Below are 13126 nucleotides of genomic sequence, written 5' to 3' on the forward strand. Positions count from 1 at the left end.
CCCGCGGCCGGACCGGGCCCCTGAGGAGCCCCGCGGCGACGGCGCCGGGCCCGGACGGCCCTCACCTGTGCGCGGGCCCCGCTCCGGCCGCACCGGCTCCGCCCAGGCCGCCGTGAATCAGCCGGATTTCATTCAAAACGAGTCCTCCCAGGCCTCCTGCAAGCGCTTCCCGGTTCAAAGGGCACGCGGCAGGGACTTCCGGTCGCGTAGCTAATATGGGGGGGGCGCATGGCAACGCGGGTCTCCTGGTAACGGCGCGCGCCGCCGGCAGGAGCCGCGCCCCACGCTCGCGCCGGGGGCGGCCGTTAAACCGTTGTCCCGGCCCGGCCGCGGGCGTCAGCTCCCGTGCGGCCTTCCTCTGGGAGGCGGAGCAAGGAACGAGGCCTCACCGGCTGTCGTGGGGCCGCACAGGCCGCGGCCGGCCGCTCCCGTGTCGGCCGGGCCCAGGAACTGCGAGACCGGAGCTGGGGCCGGCCCAGGCCTGAGGCAGCTGAGAGCCTGGCTGCACCCGTGCGCGGGGGCCTGAGAAGCCCCTCAGGCGGCGGTGGAAAGCTCTTCCTAGAACTGCTGTTGCACCCGTCTTGTCCACTCTGCTTGCTGGATTGTGCACTAGCAAATCCAGAGCTGTCACAAAGTTAATTAGGAGCAGAGACAACCAGAGGGACACAGTCTTTCAGTGGTACTGAGTGGAAAGCAGCGCGTGCTGAACTGAAGTGCTTAAACTGCTTTGTTGTAAAGTGCTATAGGTTAACTTTGTCCATAGTTCAGAATGAAATTGCAGCCTGATGACACCTATACTCAGATAACTAGACGATAGCATGGCTGAAGAACCACAGAACGTGTCTTCATATCAATAAATGAATGAATACCATAATAGGCACAATACTGCTTGTGCTCATCTCAAAAAGGAGGAAAAATTAAGAAGGATTTACAGAAGAGTGATAATGATCATGTGTATGAAAAATAGCATGAAAAGAAATGGAAAAGAGAGGGAATTTTACCATAAAAAGAAGACAAGTAGGAGGTAATAAGGTAAAAGCATGCATCCTAATGAACAATGCAGAGAAAGCAAACTGGAATTTTCCATTATCCTTATGTTACCCGTATGTTAGACAAGAACAAAAAAAAACGTTTTGTAAATTAGAGGAAAATACAAGGTTGAGGAGTGGAACTTGGTGCCTTGGGAAGTCACTATGGCTAAAATAATACAATTAAAGAGTGCAGATATATCTAGAAATCAAATTTTACAAATATTTTAGAAGATATGGGACAACTTAAGAACCTGTCAAGTTCTTAGAACTGTGTCTGAGGTTTCAGCAATGATGGCTTGTGTTTTCAAAAGCTTCTTTAAAGTTTGAGAATATGGGATTAGAAGATGCTCAGCATTTCATGCAACAGAGAACTACAGAGAAGCATATGAAAAGGTATTATGTTACAAATTTTGCTTAAATAACCTCAGCTAGATATAGTCAATCCTTCTGTGACCCTTTAGCAGCCTCCAAAGCCAATTTAGCAAACTCCAAAGTTTTTATACTCATATGAATCAAAAGAGAGAGAAAATAAATTTATACACAGATATATGCCATTCTACCTTTTTTGGAAGGTCAGACTTTTTGAAAAACAATATTTCTATAATTTTCTTTTCCATCCCTTTTCAGATATTTGCTAAGCTAAGGGAGTCACTAGAGTTAATTCATAAAGATTCCTAGAAGGCTAAAGGCTTAAAATGTGTTTTTTTGTTATAAGGCAGTATTTTCTGTTCATGTTATTAAGGCTAAACATATTAGTGCAGTTCATCACTGCAACCACAGCCAAATTATTCAGAAAAAAGCAAAGATATGTTTGTGTGTGTGTATGTGTATCTATGTATGTATGTCTCACACAATAAGAAAATTTGCACCTTTCTTCAAAGCAGCAATGTTCTTTCTTATTTGATGTGGTAAAACTTTCCTGCTAGTCTTGTCATTAATATTCTGAGACTTTTGTGTATTTTAATGTTGTCAAAGTCAATTAAATATGGTTGAAAGTTCATTTTTATTTTTAAGATTATATGGGAGAGATAAATTATGAATTCAGTGAACTGAAATGCATTATTTAGTTTCCTGATTTGTACTGTGTTGTTGAGAGCAATCCTTTTATTCCTTCATGTTAACTGGTATTCTAACACCTTAATGAGAAATCATCACTATATTTCGATTCTCGCTCTGCAATTGTGTCTTTAAGGAACTCTGCACTTATAAAAAAAAATTATGAAAATATTCCTCTGAGTTAACATGTATAATAAAGAAAAGTAACCTAGTTAGATCTTTGTAATTCACCTATATCCACTGACTTTAATGAGCAATGTCATTTTGAACCATCTGAAGATTTGGCCCTTCTCTTTTGAAATACAAAGTGAAACAGACTTTCATTGTTATTCCTAATTATATTTCAAGTCATAGTATTGACTTTTTTAATATATACATTTATTGAAATTTTATAAATAAATGTAGTTACAGAAGAAGAAAAAAAGGAAAAAATAGGAGAAATATTTACATTAGAAAGTACAGTGAATTAATTGGATATATAGAGCCAGTATCATAGTTGGTACTTATGACAGATGGTATTTTATATTTTGATGTAAAAAAGATATATTCTTAATCGTATATGTCAAAGAAAAGAGACCATATGTTGTTAAACAGTTCCAAATTGTCATTTAATCTGAAGGGCACTCTCTTTCATGCTACTGAATCCCTTATTGTTTTGGTCTAATCAGCACTAATCCTTAGACGATTTTTATTTATTATTTTTCTGTACTGCAGTGCTGAGTGAAAATGTTCAAGATTTTGTTCCTTTTCTATTACTTGGATGGCTGTTTGTTGTTATATAAACTTACTTCGACTGGATCCCTGCATTCTTCCATTCTTCCCAGCATTATCCTTGCTTCTAGTAAAGTGATCAACAGGGAGCAGAAATACTCAGAGATCACACCTTTGTTCCTAAATTTCTGTATCTGGTATGTGATTTCCCCCAAGTCTGTTTGTGATTTAGTTAAAGCAGCAATGTTCCTGCAGCTCTGTAATTAATGAGTTCAGTTTTACAGAGCTGAATGACAAAAGAGCTGTATATATAACACGAAGAATACACTGAGAGATTAGGCCCCAGTTTTCTTACAAATCATATGTATAGACAAACAGAGTACCATTTGTGCTGGGATTTTGTTGTAATCTAAAAAACAGAAGATAAAACTTTAGAAAACCTGGGATTAGAATACAGTATGCCTTTAGGGTTGGTCAAAACATTGCATTAATGAAAAGTTACACCTTCTGTGTTTAAGGAYGTAGAACTGACCATAGACAATGGTCAGTTGTCAGTATATTGGGGAACACAAGATCTGATTTCATCCTTGTGAAGAAATAATAGAGTCACAAGAAGCACACTGTTGATTTTTTTGGCTTGGAGCTAGATTTGGTAGTCAAACATGGAAGAAGTAGTAGAGGAATACTGGTTTCTTAAACTGACAGCCTTTTAGCCTGAGAATGGACTAGAGCTCTGTACATGTGGACTTGGCAGACCTATAAATGGGAAAATGGTTTCTTCTGTCATACTTGGCAAGCGCTCAGAATGGTTAGAAGTGCTTATGATGAACTCGGTGACATCCACAACAGCTTGTGAAATGCCTGAACAAATCTTCGCTACAAACAGACTAATAACAGGTCTTATCATAGACAATGAATAAAACTTTACAGGAATATTAGTTAAGGACAGTAAATAAGAATGGGATTACTTTTTTTTCAGTCTTCTCCACATTCTACCATCAGCTGCAGAAGGCTGTTAGAGATTTGAAAGAGGTTTTATTAACCATGAAGCATGTGATTAATGAAAACCTACAAACAAAACTATTTTCATTTCTTCCGGAATATAGAGCTGCCCCTTAAACTCTAACAAGTATAAATTCAGCCTAATTTTGGGTTTGAAGAGTGGTAACTGTATTTGGATGTAATCCATTCCATCACAGAATACGAACTATTGAGAAAGTGAACCTTCCTAACATGAGCCACAATAAAGCAAAAAAAAAAAAAAAAGGATCTAAAAGATCCTGTCTATAATGAAAGTTTCAGTATTTGCCAGTCAATACAGATTTCATATACAATCCTAGAAGAAACCGGACTTTTGTCTTTTCAAGTCTATTTAAAGTGATGGCTGTGTTTTGAGAACTATCTACAAACCATCTGGAAAAGACAAGGCCAAGAAAAAAATCAGTCTTGGTGGGAATGCTTGTGTTGGGGGTGTCTATGGAAAATTTTTATGAAGAAGCAGAGAAGTGGGTTTGTGTCCCTGGCAATTGCAAAGGTGCTACTCTGTGAGAGACAGATTATTTAAATAACTATGTAAAAGACTGTAAATTGGAGGCTGTAAATTAAGAGAAAGGTCGTATGTAAAGCGGACATGCTGTGTTTTTTTTCTGGATTACTGTGGGATGGAACAATGTTCCACCTATTTCTTATTTTTTCTTTATTCAGTGGGCGTTTTTTCCCTTATTTGTGACACAATAAAAATAAATTTTACACTTCCTTTAGTACTTAAGATATTTTTGTTGTTGAACTGAAACATTCCTCTACAGAAGTGCTATATAACTGGTACAATGCTTTCTAACCCCTACCTATGTCAGGTAGCGAGAGCCAAGAAATGAAGACTAGACTAGACAGTTTCAGTCACTTCTTTGGCTATGTCTATGTTAGCAAGTGGTACAGACTGATAGGAACAAATCTGTAGGGTGAAACAGGCACTATATTTGTTTCAGCGTTTTCTTACTTTGGACTAGCTCTAGTTTAGTCCCATGGATTGAACACCCATTTGCAGCTACTGTGTATTAGCGATGTTCTTGGTCTGCATCCTCTAGTTTAGTTTAGTTTGAAGGGAATCCAGTTCCAGTGCTCCAAGACTGTTTCTCAGGGCAGACCAAAGCACCAAAGTGGGGATAATTGAGAGTTTTGCTTTAAATCACGCTTCTGATCTGAACTTAAACATTAATGTAGATGCACCATATGTGTCATCATTTTTGCGGCAAAAATTAACCCACAAGATGAAAAGAAAACATGGCAGAACACTGGAGAAGAGTGAAATAAAATTGAAGAAGGTGAAGTCTTCCACATTATTACACATGGCATGCCCAAAGCACTGGGTGTATACAATATGTTCTATGGAGAGCCTGAGGGACCTGTAAACTGCTAGATAAAACCCATTCAGTGAATATTTTGATCCTCACAAGAATGTCACTTGGGAAAGGCACATTTTTTACAAGAAACCAGCTGCCAGATGAGCCCATTGACCATTGTTAAGATCTTTAAAATAAAGCCAAGTAATGTGAATTGGAGCAGTTAACAGATGGATGAATTACTTGTGATATAAGTGATAACCAAGTCAAAGCAAGGTGAGAAAAGGACTTGACATTGCAAAGAACAGTGGATATTTGCAGGGCTAGTAAAGACTGCTTCCCAAATAAAAGTGTTAGCTAGTGGTGAAAGAACTGGAGTGTATCTAATTAAAAATGCATACCAAAGCATGAAGAGAGAATACAAGGGTAAACAAATGGCAGAGACCAGACTTGTTTTCAAAAAATGTAAAATCAATCACAACATGGTGAAAAGGTCCTGCACAAGAGGTTCAGTGTCCTGTATACAATAAAAGCAGCCATTTTGCAAAAAATAGATTGCTCTCAACTCAACTTGTAAAGATATGCTGAAGAAAAGCTACCCATAACTATACTGCTGGAGGATATAACAATGGTGACAACAGTGAAAGTGATTATAATGATTTATAAATGGGATAGTAGGGATGATACTATTCTCTAAAAACAGATTCTTTGCTCTGCCAGAAGTTTTTTTTCTTTTTGAATAATATCCCAAACAGGGCATTTGTGGATTTAGGAAATTCTCTGGTGACACAAAAGTAATGAGGGTTGCAACATAGCTTCATTCCACAGTGCTCTCCATAAATTAATTAAATCTGTAGAGATTAAACTACTCTAGTAATCACAGTGATACAGCACAGAATAAAGTATTTGCAGTCTTGATGCCTTTACAAAATAAGGTTCTGTTCACGGTTTTGGGTTTATGCTGTGACTTAAAAAGTGAATGAACTTGTGCCAAGTATTTAAATAGAAACTTGAGCTAAGTACAGAACAACGTATCTAACTTGCACATGAAATTTGTGACTGCCTAATAGTCTTCATTTTTGGAGGTATGAAAGTTACTAGTCTGATTATGTTTAGACTCTCTTCTTAAGGATGGTCTCAGTTCTTGCAGTGCACCATGCTATACCCCATGGCATTTTTCCCCTTCATTGCCCTGATTCTTTCAGCTTGTCCTCCTTAGTATTTAGAATTCTCTGTTATGCCTGTATACATTAAAACATTATGGATCCTCCTAACTGGGTTTGGAAACTGAGTCCTATGCTAGTAAGAATTTTGAATAGCTAGCTAGATCAATATAGGTATTTCTTCTTCTCAGTTGATTTAGAAAATAGCTATTTAATTGATTAAACATATACATTATACCTCAGTCAATTCAGCTCTTTGTAAAATGAGGCACTTGTAAAAGGAATAGGTAAATATAGCATACTTGTTTCTTGATGGAGAACAATTTGTACAGTTGTGATTGTGTCTTGTTCTCTGTGATCACAATAAATATACAATAAGAATGGTTAAAATGTTTGATTATTTTTGTCTTGTAGTTTCTGAATTGGCGGAAATATGGTTTTGAAGGATTTTATTCTACTCAATAGGCAGGCTTCCTACAAAATGTTAGTAGAAATGTATGCTGTATAGGCAGAGTACTTGCAATTGACAGTGAACTCTTCAGGTAAGTCAAGATGTTTATTTTAGTTGTATTGGCTATCTGCCATAAATAAATACAGTAGCAATTTATCTCATCTCACTAGCTAGCTTGATTCAGTTGATTAAAGACTATAAACTGACTTTAATTATATGTTGTAACAGTTGGTATTTGGAGACCTGAATATTTGGGACCATGTGGCGACAGTTTGAATCTCCATTGTAGAAATGATCTGAAGAAACTCCCTTAACACTGGCTAGATTTCTAATTTCAGCCAATTTTTAAAAACTCATATGCCTCCAGATTTTTCTGCATTTAGGGAGTCCTGATTTTTTTAGTTTAAATTACTAAAAAAAAATTTTAATCTTATTCCAGGTCCAGTGTGTAGTCAAAGGACCAACCGAACTTCAGGAACCTCTTTTCTCTGCAAAGGTAGGGTGTGGGAAATGCAATCAATTTCAGATATTTATTGCTAATATAATCAAACAGTAAGACATTTTTATCTCCTGCAGAGACGATAGATGCAAATATTACACTTGCACTTATTATTTCTGATAAAAAGATCTGCATTTTTGTCTTTTGGGTTCCTGAGGATTGATGACATGGCTTTCAGGTACTTTAGGTATCATTGATTTGTTTTGTGAATAGTTTATGTTAAAAAGTATTTATTTTATTTTATTTTATTTTATTTTATTTTATTTTATTCTTATTACAGAGCTACTCACTCTGAAAAAGATAGAAAAAAGGACCCCCTTGTTTATTCTTTGCTGTTAAAGTGGTGGTGGCCACAGCTCTGCCTAAATGATTATATTTTGTTTTACTAATAAAAATGAGGCTAAATCCAGGTAAGCAGGATGTCACCCTGTTGAGTAAAAAGTAAATATAAAAGCCATATTGTAATTAAATAAAATACTGAAAACAGATAATTTAAAATGGATATTCTTTTTTTTCTAGTTGTTGTATTGCTGGTATCTAACTTGCTGGGTTGTTAAAAAATTGTACAAAACGGTCTAGATTATAACAGAGACAGTTCACATACTTGTAAATATGTTAAACAGGTTTTGGAGCTTTGTTAAGATGACATACTTGATCTAACTTGGTCAAAAAAAATCTTAACTTATGTTGAGACTACAGAGACTTGACTACAGACTTTTAACTGGTTTAATAGCCCAGAGAAGAACTTCATGCTAAACTGTAAATGGTCATGTTACAGAAGTTGAAGAAAAGACTTCAGTATTTGCCTGTTCCCTTTAACATTCAAACTTTTTTGATACTAGCCCAAGCCTTCAGGTTAGTCTTTGGTTCTTGTTTTAGTTCAACAAAGTATTTATGTCAATTTAAGGCAGTGGCTTTCAATCTTTTTTGTCTTGTGGATTCCTAAAAAATGTCAGTGGATGCCTTTAGATATGTCATATATGTAGATAAGAGTGACATAAAAACTTGCTGTTCTTAATTGCCTTTCACAGATTCCTTTAGAAGCAGAGTTTGAGACTAAGAATTAGTCCACAGACACTTTTCCCCATAGCCTGCAGATCACAAGTTTCACATCAGTGCTTTGGAGTCTTTCAGTAGTTTTTATAGGTCATGAAATTATAATGTTTAAAATATCTGAAGTATATTATGATATTCCATATGGCTTGTGTACAACAGAAAACTTCAGTGGAGTAGACAACACAATTGTTAGTCTCAAGAATCCCTTTCTTACCATAATTATATTCCCTAGAAACTGCCTTTTGCCATTAGAGCCTTATAATAGTATTTTTGAGTATTTTAGGAGCTTTGGGTTTTTGACTGGTATTTATATACTTAAAACTCCCACTGCTTTGGCCTTTCCTTAGTATCCTTCACAGCAGTTGTCCGACAAGCTAATATAATTATTTGCTCCTTTCATTTTAKTTTTATACTCAGTAATAGGAAGAAGTTTCCCTTCTCCACAAAATTTCAATACAGAAATAGATTAAATGGCATTTTTCCAATTATCTGAAAAATAAGTTTAATCAAGAGTAGTAATTTCATCTAGCTAACTATTACCTTTTCTATTCAACATCCTTCGCTTGCTGTTTTCAGCAATTGCAGATAGCCTCTAACTAAATAAATATCAATCCTTTGTTGCATATTTCTTTATGAGTACAGATGCTTACAGCTCCTATTGACTGGCTGTAAATAACATCATTTTTAATTAGAAATGCACTGATGTAGAACTACCTGCTCATCTTAGCTCTATCTTTCAGGTAACTGGAGCTGCTAATTGCATTCAAAAATTCAGGTCAAATGTTCACTATCTGAATTCATTAACCACTCAGCAAAATATGGCTGTCTCTTTAAAAAATAGGAAACTTCACAGATATTTTAAAGATTGAATTCTGTGCTCAACTATACCATTGACTTTATTTGTAGTTGATAATAGATCTAGGATTTTATAATAGTAGTAATACACAAATAATTAATGTTGTTTAAATGAGTCACTGGTAAATTAGCTCTGTTCTTTTTTAATGGAAGACAGCAAAAGATATGCTTAATGGTTTACCTAAGCAGTAACCTTCAAGATCTCCATCTCACTGACAAAATATCAAAGCCAGCTCATTCAGATTTTCTACAGACATTCCTTTAAGTTTTAGTTTCTCAGGTAATGAGAAGAACGATCCCCAGTAGTGATCATCACATGTAGACTACCAAACATTCTTTTCAAATAATAATCAAATGTGGGTATAAAGCCCAGGTTTCCTAGCTCATGTCTTCTGGCCCTCTCTGGTGGACACAGATTTTTAAGAAATGTTTTCTAGTTTTAGTTTTAATGAATCTTTCACACAACTATTTGAATCTATCATAACTTTGCATCTGTTTGAGAGTATGGATGTTCAATCTAGATCTATACTTTTGCATGAGATGACTGGAAAGATACTGTATTATACAGACAAATACAGAAGTAACAGAGAATTTTGTAAATTTTACACACTTGTTTTGTAGAACCTACACACTTATTGTCATGAAACATAAGAATAGACTGCCTGCTCTGTGAAAGGTAACCATTCTTCTAATTATTTGAAAATATCTAGGATATTGCAGTTAGCTTTCAAATAGCCATTAGATTTAAAATAGATGAGTTATTTGCAAGATTAACATGGTTGGATCTTTTAATTTGTATGTTACTTATTTCAACTCTTCCATTACTTTCATTCAGTGAACACTTTTCTTCACTGTCTTCCAGTAAAAATTCTAGTTAGTTTTCATACATTCATATGTACTTTAAAATTGGTTTCAAATGTACTTGACTAATATGGATTATGTTCATGCCATGAATGAAGTAGAAAAAGATTTTTCTTGTTTATGTGTTGCTATCATGTAGGTATGCTTTGTTCCTTTTGGTTCTAGCATTATATTTTACTATCTAAGTAGAAGAAAACTTAAATAAGATCAAGCATTTCTTATGACAGAGAAAGCAGCTATCCTTTATGTATTTTTGAATGAAGTGGTATTTTTAAAGAGGAAGAATCCACTCTACCTAAATTGGGCATACAGAATCTATTGCATTTTGAAGTCTGTCATTTTGCCAGTCAAATAAGCAGGATTTTTTTGTTGTTGAAGATAATAAGAATGCTAAATACGCTATTTCATAAGGCTTACTAAAGAACTCTAGTTTTATTTTCTTTTACATTGACTGGTGCCAGTAGGAGGAGAAGCAATGTATTATTAACTGTAGTGTTGCACACAAATTTATTTAATGGTTTCATGGAGTATATATTTATAATTCTTTAGAAAAATGGTTAAGGCAGTTCTTCAAGCGCAAAGAAATAATATCTTTCCCTTGTAAGAGTTACAAGTATATTCTAGTATATATTCTGTACTCAAGCCATCCTATCATAAACTGTCCTACAATGCCCAAGGAACAGGACCGGTATTTGGGTGGAGAAGCTCAGAAATTCCAGAGTGAGTGGCATTATCAGCTCAGATGGCAGTCCTTTTATTTCAGACCAGAACTACTATTGTCTTTAAGAACAGCATAAAGCGGAGTTCCTGACTACAAATGGTCATCAAACTTCTACGGTATTTTGCATAATGTCTGGACGCTAAGTTCTCTGTTAGTTAATTCTTCATCTAATTCATGGTACTGCAGTCAACTGAAATCCTATTACTATTATCAACTAACAGCAAGAAGATACAATATTCTGATTTTCTTATGATAAACTATTGTAGATAATGACTATTGAACAGGTGTACCTCAGTACAAACAGACAAAAACATTTCTCCATAGTGCAGTATGTAAGAACATAAAGTGATGCACATTACAGTTGATCTGGATGATAAAAAAAAGAAAGTTAGATTTGAAGATCATTAGCATTTATTACCATTGATATTAAGTATCTATGCAAGCTGCATGCATTTGTTCTGCAAATGTTGGTGGAAAATAAGGCCATGCATATTCCTACAACAAAGCTGTTCATTGTATAATTTAGTTTTCAGCTGAGTCTGAACTTACTGCAGGTGAAAATAAGATGATCCAGATCTGTCAGCACTGATATACATGTAGGTGGTTCCATTATTATAATTTGTGAAATGCTCACAAGCTGTCTTTGTGAGGGTGCTTATATAGAGTAATGTATTAAAAAGAAGCAAGATGTTCTACCTTATGATGGCATTGCAGTTGTGCAGTTTGTTTAAAGTGATCAAATGTGTCTAAAATACATATGGAAAGTTTTTGAGCAGGAAAATTGTATCTTATTATTGTGTGATTTTGTGTGTAAGATAATATCACATACTTTAAGAAAAAATGTCCTGCTTTTTACATTCTGGATACCCTTCAATCAAATGTGACTGACAAGTATTTATAAACCAGATGCTCTTTTTATGAGCTCTGAGTTACTACAAGAATTGTAACACCACTGTTTTTACATGGAGAGCTGGTATGAGTTGCAGACCTGTCCGTCTCTCTTGAATATAGAGTTGTTTTATTAATACCAGTATATTTTCTGGACTTTTTTCACTGTTTTGAGAAGACCACTCTGATTTTTTTAACCTTTTCTTATATTCTACTTTCATCTTGTTTTTAAAATAAGCTTTCAGTGTTGAGTGTGTACAGTAGGTTTAATAGGTGTTAGAAACAATCTGTAACTCTGGTTAAAATAAATGATCCAATAAAATAAAATATCTGCTTCAAATATCTATTTTTGATAAGCAGACCTGCTTATCAAAAAAAGTTTGTTTTAAATATAATATGACTGGATGTAATCCAGTACATTATAAGCTGAATTTCATTTTTTCCCCCCACAGTATTCAGAACAGTAGTAAATGAGATTCATATGAAGAGATCATTTAATTTATTAAGACTGGCTAATCTACTCAGAAAAAGAGGACTGACTTTTGGACTCATGGTCTCTTCATTACAGTCTTGCTTCATCTACTTTCTGTGAAACAAAAAGAAAAATTATTTCTGAAATGACACCAACTTAAGTTTGTGCTCATGTAGCTATATGGATATGCCATTTTGGAGCTCTGCTTGGGAAATTGGGTCCACATGTGAATCCGTGCTTGATCTTGAATAAGGAAAATAGCCAGTTACATGAGCCAGTAAATTTATTCTGAAAATTGAACAAGTTTTAGTCACCTAAAATGACCTAATCCTGCAAATACTTAACCATATTGACTACTTTGGTTACATGAGTAGAGACCCGTTTGGATGAACAGGGCATTCCTAATCTGTAAGAGATTGCTTGATGGGTGTCTAAACAAGCAAGGTATTTTTGATTATGTGAGACTAAGAGCCAAGTATGTATTATCCGTCCTTAAAAACAAAATTCCTGCACTGAAGTATGGTCAACTGTGTAAAAAACTAAGTATTGAAAAAGAGCTTCCAATTCCGTAGCCCTGTTTATCTACCTGGAATGTGAATATGGGAGCCATCAAAGTTTCATATAAATAGCAGCTTTGCTTTTCTCGTCTTTAGTTCTGGCCAGTGTGCCATTTTTGAAGTATTCAAACAAAGAACCACAAACCGCTAGTCACACCACAATACCAGCTTGTGTTTACATTTTCAGCTCTCCAGATCATGATCCTATTGAGTGCACATAGAGCGAGTGCGTGTACACGCGCCCATCCACCATCAGGAGAAACGAAACTGTAAACACAAGCTGGTATTTTGGTGGGGGCACACTAATATGGCGGTTGGTGGGGTCGGAAGGTGGAGGGTGAATTATGGATCCAGAATTTCCTTGTATTTTTCTCTTTAAGTCAGACTGCTTGCATAGTAGCTGCTTTTCAAAATGAAATGTTCAGCTGTTTTAAGGCGGTAGGACCTAGTTACATTAATTTTAAAC

At 35.8% G+C, this 13126-nt stretch overlaps 1 protein-coding gene and 1 long non-coding RNA gene across 7 annotated transcripts in view; one reads left to right on the top strand and one right to left on the bottom strand.

Annotated features, from left to right (window-relative positions):
* The window catches only part of PSMD14 (proteasome 26S subunit, non-ATPase 14), a 50032-nt gene extending 49848 nt beyond the window's left edge, over positions 1–184 (bottom strand). For 4 of the 6 annotated variants that reach the window (XM_026078036.1, XM_026078034.1, XM_026078035.1 and 1 more), the window contains exon 1: positions 66–164. The gene's annotated coding sequence lies outside the window, so the exon portion shown is untranslated. Of the gene's footprint in view, positions 1–65 lie in introns of all 6 variants that reach the window. The other 2 variants (XM_026078033.1, XM_026078037.1) reach the window with 2 other exon arrangements.
* A 1155-nt stretch (positions 185–1339) lies between these two features.
* Positions 1340–7720, top strand: LOC112972022. Its single transcript, XR_003255527.1, has 3 exons — positions 1340–1424; positions 7191–7247; positions 7531–7720. It is a non-coding gene; the product is annotated as an uncharacterized LOC112972022 (long non-coding RNA).
* Positions 7721–13126: the final 5406 nt, after the last annotated feature.

Source organism: Apteryx rowi, unplaced genomic scaffold, assembly GCF_003343035.1.
Source record: "Apteryx rowi isolate R43461 unplaced genomic scaffold, aptRow1 scaffold_47, whole genome shotgun sequence".
NCBI classification, from domain to species: domain Eukaryota; kingdom Metazoa; phylum Chordata; class Aves; order Apterygiformes; family Apterygidae; genus Apteryx; species Apteryx rowi.